We start from the raw sequence: 11094 nt of genomic DNA, 5'->3' as shown, positions 1-11094 counted from the left end.
TTTGTTTGCTTTTTTTGTTGTTGTTACATCCCTTCCAGGCCTATGATTTTGTAATCATATTTTAAAATTATACCTGCATCTACAATTTACATAGTTATAAACAGAGTACCAGGAAGTGTTTGGTACTATGTTCAACAGCTCATAAAGAAAAGCTAATAAGACATATTTTTTGCTGCCTAATGGACTAATATGTAACCCCCCTTAATTAAATTTGTTTGTTTTTCAGCCACGAATTGTTAAAATGGTTTAATGTCTCTAAATTTAATAAAAGTTTAACTTTCTTCCAGTCCCTAATTCTCAAAGGAAAGTAGTACAATTATTTCAATGTGGCCTGAGATGGAGGTGATGATATGTCACTTGTGTTTAAATTACTTAGCCACAACCCTGGAAAATTTGGAGCAGCTCTCTATGGTGCCTTCCTTTTGAATATCTACTTTAAACACTTTTTTATTTCTTTCTTGGTTAAGCCAGCAGTCTGTATCTCATCATGTAAATAGAATGGAGAGTTAGAATGTTCACTTTAACTTAACAGAAATTAAACATATGCTTTATTAATAAAATAAGGCATAGACGTATAACACTGTTGTTAAATTATGATAACAATAAGATTGGAACAACTAATCAATATAATTTTAACGAGCTTTCTACCACCAACATACATACTTCTTCTCTGTACAACCAGAACTTGACATTGAGTATCAGTGTCCCAACACCTTAAGTATTTAATCCACTGAGCAAATACCTTTGGGCCCCTGCCTGCAGCAGAGTTTTCAATTCTGATCTACCTGCTGGATCCTGCTAGAATTCTGAGAGGGGCATAGGCTGAGTCTTGCTACTTTTAACCCCCCTGTTGATGACAGATCCTTCAGCTTAGTCTCATCTGTACTGAGTTCATATTGTTGCTTTCCTCTTACAAAATTGCAAATTCTCTTTGTCTAGCGATTTATCCATAAAAAGTATATTTCCTAGGGATGGAAGGGGCACTACATGTTAATATTCTTGAAGCCATGACAATTTGAGATTGTGTCTTAGTCTGTTCGTGTTGCTATTAAGGAATACCAGAGGCTGGGTAATTTATTAAGAGTTGTATTTGGTTCACAGTTCTGCAGGCTGTACAAGAAGCATGGCTCTGGCATCTGCTTTTGGAGGGCCTCAGGTTGCTTCCACTCATGACAGAAGGGAAAGGGAAGCCAGCATGAGCAGGGACTACATAGCAAGAAAAGAAACAAGAGAGAGAGAAGGGAAGTACCAGGCTCTTCTTAACAACACAATTAACTCTATGAAACTAATGGAACAAGAACTCACTCACCACCACCGCTTTGGTGTGCATTAATCTATTTATGAGAGATCTGCCCCCATGACCCAAACATTAGGGTCCCCACTTCCAATACTGGGATCAAGTTTCAACATTAGGCTTAGGGAGACAAATACCAAAAGTATAGCAGATTACTTGGCCAGGAATAATAGTATTGACTTTTTGAGGTATGTGAAGGATATGGAATGTTAGGATACCAAATAGTGTGTGTGTATGTTGTACAGGTGTTGGTGTGTGTGAGTGTGTGAGAGAAAGAGAAAGAGATAGAGAGAGTACTTACGTGTCTACGTTGCCGAGGGGTGAAATCATGGCTAGCCATTCTCCTTTTTCTGAAATCTCAAGAAACAAGAAGGAATGGGAGAAATGACAAAAGCAATCAGCTTAGAGATCTTTTTAAGGTCTTTAACATCTACCAGTAAGTATCAATATACCAACTAGAAACCTTCCTCCTTTGCTTCTCCAGAAATGAGCAACTCCTTCTACTTAGATGAGGACTTGCTGACCTGCTCAGTTATTTTTTTGATGCCCTGTTGGGGTAGCTGAGCAGCTGTTTCCAAATCTATGCCACGTTTCATGAATGCTAAGAGAAAGCATTCATCATGCCTTTAATTCTTCAGTTTGCCTCCAAATTGTTCTCAGAAAAAATTGTAAAGGTAAGAAAATATTCCATTGAAAAGCAAAAGGATGCAGTCACAAAATATTAAGTAAAGAAGAAAGTTGTGAAATAGTATGAACATTACAATCCCTATTTTCTATTGTTTATACTTGTGTACTTACACACATGCATACACACACACACACACATACACACACACACAACTATCCCAATTGGGCAAGAGACAGGAAAAATATACAACAGTGTTTCTGAAAATTTGTTTCATGGAAAATCAATTCTTGGAATGCTCATATTTAAAAAAAGTTAAACAAGTTTCTTCACTGCAGGATTGCCTCAATCTGTAACAATACGATTGTAAGATGTGCCTAATAAAATACGTAGTTGTAGTGAAATAACTCCAGTTTCCATTACAATAAATTGTCTAGGATACAACTTAGTGTCTTATATCAAGCTTTCATTCTACCAATCCAACAGGAAAACCATACTTCTCTCAGATTTTCCTGGGATTTCTTCCTATTCCCTGGAGCTGGAATCTAGTTTTGGAATCTCAAGCAGTGTAAAGGCATTAGTATGAGGCGGGTATGGGTGAAGGATAATGAATGCAGCAAGTCCTGGTCCATCAATACACACCAATCAATACAATACTGAATTGTAAGTTGCTCTCATCTTGCTCCTTAAAGGATGCTTAAAAACTCCGTTGAGACCCGGAAATATTTCATGAAGCTCCCCAAGGTCTCTTCAGCCTACATGTGCCAAAAAATAATTTCTTGATTCTTTCTATTGCCTTTCCTTCTTGTCAGTCCCGCTTAAGTGAATCTCTTTCTTAACAGCTCTGGAGGGGAAGGAATGGGGGGTGAAAGGAGTGGGAGACCTATGATGAGTGGTATCCTGGAATCAGACCAGCTCAAAACAGCTAATTGTTAAACATTTAAGAATTTTATAGGCAGTTTTACTTTTACCTTAGTAGCTTGATATTGGCCACAACACAAGTATTTATACAATGGGAATCAACAATTGCTACAATCATGGCTTCCCATTCCCCTCCCTCCTTGAAGAGCCAGTGGCTAAACATTTGTCTGAATCCCACTGTACTCTCCCTTTACTCCAACCCCTTTCAGCTCCTGGTCAAATACTTAAAAGATATGTAGATTCTCTATTTTCTGTCCTGCCACATGCCCCCTCCTCCACCCAAGCCAGTGAAGCATAGCGCGGTCTATTGCTTAAGTTTGTGGAAGAAACAGGGGAAGGGAGAAAGATAGGAAGAACAACAAACATAAATTAATACGCACTTCCAAACATTATTCAGCTACATAGCACTTCTCTTTATATGATTGAGAAACCTAAGTTTTTCAGAGAATGTTGACATAGTTTAGTAATGAGGGTGGAAGACAGTATCAGAGAAAAAATGTTTAAAGCTGTGCATGGCCATAGAGAGCTCAATATTATAAAGAATATTTATCAAGTCTATCCAATGGGTGAATATCCTACAAATTCACACTCTACTCTCTCAGTCCAACATTTGATTGGAATGAAAAGAAACAGGAACCAATAAATATAATATTACACTTATTTATTCTTCTAACATCTCAAGTCAGTGGGGTTTTAATACTCATTCATTCAACACACAAATACTGAGTTCGACTGTATGGTAGATATCGTTCTAAACACTGTGAATACCATAATGAACACAACTGATAAAATCCTAATGAAGTGTTCTTTCTATAAGGCTAAAATGTTATTACATTCTCTTCTCCTTTTCCCGGTCCTCTGCTTATACAGGCTCATGAGGTAAAGGGTGAGGGGGGAATGCATAGACGTTTTCTAGACAACCACATATTTTGTAGAGCACTCATTTCATCAATGGAAAATTATTTACAATCTTTCAACACTAATTAACAAACCCACAAGTATCAGAAAGGTATGGATGAATCTGAAATGCACATTGCAATGTGAAAAAAGCCAGTTGGAAAGAGGACATACTGTATAATTCAAATTATATGACATTCTAGAAAAGGCAAAACTGTAGCAATGGTAAAAGATCAGGAGTTGCCAGAGATTTAGGGGAAAGGAGAAGGATGGCTAGGTGAAGCACACAGGATTTTTTTAAGGGGAGTAAACTATTCTATATAATATTGTAACGTTGGATGTGTGAAATTATACATTTGTCAAAACCCATAGAACAACAACATAAAAGTTGAACCTAGTTCTCAACTTAAAAAAATTATTTAGCAGGATTCCATCCAGGAATCCCAAGATGGAATGCAGAATGTGACAAAGCAATCTAATCATATTATAAATGTATGAAACAACTTCCCTGAAGGGGGTTGGGGGAAAAGTGGCTGACCTAAGTAACTTTAGAGATTAATGAAGTCTGTAATACTAAAAGCAAAAGAAAGTACACAGAAGCAGTGTGCTTTAGTTGATAAAACTGTTCACCATAGGAATAAGGTTTAACAATTCCAATACTGCTATACATGTATTCTGAGACTGAACAGCTAAGTAAATGGATGTTGGGAGCCAAGTATTTCACTATTGGAGTTGGAATTTACAGAAAAGCAAGTAAAGGTGGTTAGGATGATCTGTGTGGCAATGGATTAGAGTTAGAGACATCACTATGAACTCATGTCTAGTATAATATAGATAGAGATGTTTACATATGGAAATATTTCTAGATATGTGGGTATACATGTGCTGGTATACATATATGTATAATATTTTCTTGGTCTGTCAGTTGAGAGAGCCTAGAAGCAATGACACCTCAGAGGCGACAAGCACACCTGGAATCCAGATCGTTCTCTGTAACACAAAACAAAATTAACTAAGGCTCCTTGGAGAAATGTCTGATTCCAAAGATTGGGGCACGAAAATATAGAATTTGATCCTTAAGCGTCTTGTAGTGCCACAAAAAAAAGAAAGAAAAGAAAGAAGGAAGAGAGAAAGAGGAGGGAAGGAAGGAAGGAAGGAAGGAAGGAAGGAAGGAAGGAAGGAAGGAAGGAAGGCCGGCCAAAAACCTGAAAAAACAAACTCCAACCTATATGGATGAAGGTGTTTTAAAGGGATACAGGAGAGCAACAAAATAAAGTAGTAATATATTATAATCCAAAGTATAAAACAATATCCACAAGTCTATACTAATTTAACGATTGAATAAGGGGAAGAAGAAATAAATCTCCTATAAACAGTTCCAAATAATTTATGTATATATATTAAATGTTCGCTCTCAAGGAGTGGGAGAGTAAATCCCCACATTTTTCTAATGAAGAAATGGATCCATCAAGGTTAAATGAACCACTTCTTAAAAATCTTATAAAACTAAAGATCTTATTTCTTCTAGAATAACACAAATGATCATGAAATACAGTAAGCCAAATAATATTAGAGTAAAACTATCTTACCAGCTGATGGTTTGGATCCGTGTCCGCTCCCAGATCTCATGTTGAAATGTAATCCTCAATGCTGGAGGTGAGGCCAAGTGGAAGGTGATTGGATCGTGGGGTGGTTTCTCATGGTTTCACACCATCCCCCTTTAGTGCTCTCATGATAGTAGTGAGTGCTCGTGAGATCTGGTTGTTTAAAGTGTATGGCGCCTCCCCCACTTCTCTTCTTCCTGCTCCCGCCATCTAAGACATACCTGCTTCCTCTTTACCTTGTGCCATGATTGTGAGTTTCCTGAGGCCTCCCCTAAAGCAGAGGCCACTATGCTTCTGGTGCAGCCTGCAGAACTGTGAGCCAATGAAACTTCTTTTCTTTATAAATTACCCACACTCAGGTATTTCTTTATAGCAGCGTGAGAACAAACTAATACACAGCTACATAAGAAGTTATAGTTTAACAAAAAGGTTACAAAATCATTTCTTCTGTTTTATTTAGGGATAATATTGTTTTGAGAAGAATCAATGAGATGCAAACAATGTCAAAAATTAGCTGTGTAACCGGGTACAGTGTACGCTGCTCGGGTAACAGGTGCACCAATATCTCAAGAGATCACCAAGAAAGAACTTATCTACGTAACAAAAACCACCTGTTCCCCAAAAACTATTGAAATAAAATAAAACAGCTGTGTAATAAATAGCACTTGGGCAAATTTGATTTACATATGGATAAAATAGAATAACATTTGCATACATTAAGTGTTACTGAAATAAAAAGTCAGAGAAAATGCCATTTTCAAAATTATGGACATTAACTACAGAGGGATTGTTGATATTATAGCACTTAAAATTGTTTTATGGAATAAAATTCCTTTTTCTAAATTCATTGCTTGTGCAAAAAGATACACAAATATAGCTGGTTGGCAATGTGGATTTTAACCTTTACGAAAAGTAGTACCAGGTGTTTTAGCATTTAATTTCATATTCATCAACAAGGCTTAGTTGGAAAGAATTCTTGTGGAAGTCTTCATAAATAAAATAATGTTATTATAAATATTATTACGAGTGATAGGTTGAATAATAGATTATTTTGTAAACTGAACATTGACAAAAAAGAAGATTTTTATTATTATTATCCTATACATGGAATTAAAATGGCTCTACATAGGAAATTGTTTAATACAATTTTCTTTATTATTAGACACTACCATAGACATTTTTGGTTCAAAGGAATAAAAATTAAACATTAAATTTAAGCCACTACTATTGGAAATATATCACCAAATACATTGCTAAAAAATAATCTTGATCTCTGATTATTTTTGGTTCTTACTCTGCAACAGTTGGGAGGAGACAGGCTTAAAGATATTTATTTGGAAATATTACTCTTATTTAGGTGCCATTTTATAAGCAATTAAATTTAAAGCTATTTGTGAGCTCACACCCCTAGGAGTCATTAATTTCTTCAAAAAGGACTCTGAAAACTTTTGTCAACTTTTGTGCACAAACTTTTTATTGAAAGAGGCTGAAATACTTATTTTAGCATTTCATACTTCATATTTAGTGTCATTACCACAAAGGTGATGACACCATTTATAAATATGTAACATGTCATATTGCTAAAAACATTTAAAATGCAGAGATCTTCTGTAATTTTAGTAATATTATTTTTAAAATACCTCACTTTGTTGTTGTATTAGTCAATTCATCGTGTTACTATAAAGGAATACTAGAGACTGAGTAACTTATAAAGAAAAGAAATTCAACTGGCTCATGGTTCTACTGGCTGTCCAAGTGTGGTATCAACATCCGCTCTGCTTCTGGTGAGAGCCTCAGGAATCTTACAGTCACGGCAGAAGGCGAAGCGGGAGCAGGTACATCACATGGTGAAAGCAAGAGCAAGAGAGGGAGGAGGAGGAACCAACCTCCTTTAAACAACCAGCCCTCTTGGGAAGTGAGTGACAACTCACTTGTCACCAATGGATGGTGCTAAACCATGAGGGATCTACCCCCATGATCCAATCACCTCCCACCAGGCTCCACCTCCAACATTGGAAACCACATTTCAACATGAGATGTGGAGGGGACAAACATCCAAATCATATCAATAGTAATACTATAAATTTTTAAATTTTATAACAGAATACTAAGAATATTATGTTGTAAATATTCTATATTTAAGTTATTTACTAAATATTGGAACTTTTTTTTAATGCTACTTGAAAGGACGATCACATAAATTCTCTATAATCTCCTTGTTACTGTTTTTTTCTGAGCCAATCTCTATGTACCATCGTCTTTTGGTATCTGAGATCTTTTTTAAAGACTAGAGATGGCTGACTGACTAAAACTCTTGACACTGGATTTGATTTCCGGAACCGACCTCTTGTAAACCAGTCCTGTTAATTCGTACTCATCCTCCCCCACCCATTCCAGCCTGCCCCCAGCACACTTATAAACATTTCTTAGTGCCCCCCTGGGTGTAAGAAAATAGTTTAAAAGGAGAAGAATAGTGAGCAAAACAGAGAAGTGCAGTATCACAGCCTGACAGTATTAAGGGCTGACTTGAAGCTAGTGCAGTGAAATAAAGTAATGCCAATTCTCATGATTACATGCTTTTTCCTACCCACGTTCCACTGCTTGGGGCCAGGCAGAGTTAGAAGAGAGTTGGATTTAACAGGGGTTTGGATATTGCCCAAATATATAGCCTTGTATTAGTGGGTCAAGGGAATGTACATAACAGATTATAATGAATGTAATAACTATAATCATTATTTACAAATTATGACATCACTGACCTTGCATTTGTCCATGCCCCAGAATCAACCAATGTCAGATTTATGTCTATAACCTCTAAACAGAGTTCAACCTTCTACTTTCAAAATTAAATACCCTTTTAGGTAGGAAGTGGAAAGGAATTATTATTAATGTTAGCATTGAGCTCTGAACTTGTGTGTCTCTATGTGTGTAACTATACAAATAAACTTTAACTGATAAAATTTTATATAGAGGGAGCACATTTGCCTAAAACAAAAATTTACGCTAAGAAAAGAAATTATTCCACAAAAAAATTCAGATGGTACATAGAAGTAGTTATTAGACTGATTATTTAAAATTAAACTTCTTAATCACTTCAGACAAACGCCTAGTTGAATACTTTTACTTTTTTTTCTATTTGACCATGAGTAGTTTGTTTTGATGCATGCTATGAAGGAAAAATTGCTATGTGGGGTCGGGAATTACAGCCAGTTTCTAAATATAGTATCCCAGATGGATGGCTTTTTTGTTCGGGAAATTCATGGGCCCTTCTAATTATGTGAAGTATGCCTCAAAGGGTAAGAAGGGATTGCTGAGCAAAGAAGAGTTGAATGTCTCTGCATATTAAAGTGCTATGATGTCTGTAGTCCGTAATATGTCCACATAGATAGTGTGATATTAAGTATAAGTTAGGCTAAAATACAAGCCTGGTGCATTTCAATGTTCTAATTAGGACTTCACACTGGAGTGGTAGAAGGGAATGGGGAAGCAGTTAGAATTTTATCAAAAAGCCCCACCCACCAGAGATGACTACTGTAAGAATATTGGTGACCTCTTCCTCTGATTGACAATAGACATTTTGTTAGTTAACATAATGGTGAAATCAGTAGCTTATTTATCAGCATAATGGGAGTTAAAAATAGGCTTTCACCTATAATGAAAAATAGTAATATTCAAGATATGTGTATTCGTTAACATACTTTAGAACAGGAATTGGCAAACTATGATGCACAAGCCAAATCTACCTCATCCATGTTTTAGTTTGTCCTATGAGCTAAGAATAGTTTTTACATTTTTAAACAATTGAAAAAAATCAAAAAGGAATATTTCTGACACATGAAAATTGTATAAAATTCTGATTTCAGTGTCTATAATTAAAGTTGTATTGGAAAACAGTCACAATTCTTTGTTTATGTACTTACTATGGGAAGGATCAGCAAACTTTTTTTCTGAAAAAGTAAGAGTAAGAAAGTGAACAGTTTAGGCTTTACAGGACATACCACCTCTGTCACAGCTATTCAACTCTGCTTGTAAAGCACAAAGTTAGCCATAGGCAATAGGGAACCAGTTGATTGTGAGTGTGTTCCAACAGAGTTTGATTTAGAAAAGAAGATGGTAGGCAGGGTTTGACCTGCAGGCCATAGTTTGCCAGCCCTTGGTCATGGCTGCTTTTGCACTACAATGGCAGAGTTCAGTAGTCACAACAGAGGCCACATGGCCCGCAAAGCCTGAAATATTTACTATCTGGCCCTTTACAGAAAAAGTTTATCAACCCCTACTCTAGAATATAAGTGATATAAGATCAGGGAACTTGTCTTTCTTATCTATAGCTATCTTCCCAGAATTTAGAACAATGCCTGGCACACAGTAGGCACTGGTAATTATGTATTGAGTGAATGAATGACAAATGAATGAACATATATAAACTTGCTGTGTCTGAAAACTTACTATTGCATCATGGAGCCCCTTACATTTTGGAACAGTCTAATAAAATATTGTGCCTTATAGAAGTTGAAATGTGTCTTCCTGTAATTTCCATCCAAGATCTCAGTTATGTACTTCTTCGCTACTTATAAAAATCGAATGTCTTCCACTTGCAACTTCTTCAAATAGTGAAGATGATTCTCATGTTCCCTCAATTGCCAATTCCTTGACATTCTTGGGGAACATGAGAATCATCCCTCTAGACTGAATCCGCTAAAGAGTGTCTTGTAACTCTCCTTCCCATGATGTGGTTTTTGAGTTCCTTAGAACATCAATGGCCTCTGCTGAAGATTAATAATCCACAGATCCCTTGTTTGTTTTTAAAAACCTAGCTATGAGATTAGGAACAAAAGGTCAATGCAGCACAAATCTGCCAACACGCTACTTTGTCATTGGAACACATATGGCAACATTGAGAATTATTCTTTAAATGGCCAGTAAATGAAATGATTTCCACATGCCGAAAAGTATTCTTATTACATGAAGAGTAAGCCACACATTATTCAGTTCTATTCATCTCACTTTTATTATTTTATACTGGATAGGTCTTGCTAAACTTTGGAGAGAGATCGTTATTCTCAAATAACTAAATTTTTATTTATTTATTTATTTATTTATTTATTTATTTTTGAGATGGAGTTTCACTCTTGTTGCCCAGGCTGGAGTACAGTGGTGCCATCTCGGCTTACTGCCCACTCTGCCTCGTGGGTTCAAGTGATTCTCCTGCCTCAGCCTCCTGAGTAGCTGGGATTACAGGCATGTGCCACAACGCCTGGCTGATTTTTGTATTTTCAGTAGGGATGGGGTTTCTCCATGTTGCCCAGGCTGGTCTCGAACTCCCAACCTCAGGTGATCCGCCTGCCTCAGCCTCCCAAAGTGCTGGGATTACAGGTGTGAGCCACCATGCCTGGCCAATAACTAAATTTTTTAAACCAAATGTGTTACTTTAACATGTTTGTTTATTAAGGAAATTTGTTTCTTTGTTCAATTAATAAGGGACAACCAGCAAATTTAGGTTACCTTTCATTTTCTCATTGGCATTTATGCGTACAAATGCCATTTCTGAAAAAGCATTATATAACCCTGGGATTGCCTTGATTTCAGATATAGTCTTTGGAAACATTCAGCCTATTCTTAGTAGCATTCCAGACCCTATAGCTACATTCAGTGATTTACTTCCCCATTTATGTTATTCTTCTGAACTTCTCTCCCCTGAGGTTCTCCTATGACTGAAGAACAATTTTAAGCGACTGTATTTTGTTCTATTACAG

Source organism: Chlorocebus sabaeus, chromosome 11 (assembly GCF_047675955.1).
Source record: "Chlorocebus sabaeus isolate Y175 chromosome 11, mChlSab1.0.hap1, whole genome shotgun sequence".
NCBI classification, from domain to species: domain Eukaryota; kingdom Metazoa; phylum Chordata; class Mammalia; order Primates; family Cercopithecidae; genus Chlorocebus; species Chlorocebus sabaeus.
Note: the sequence above shows the minus strand (reverse complement) of the source record.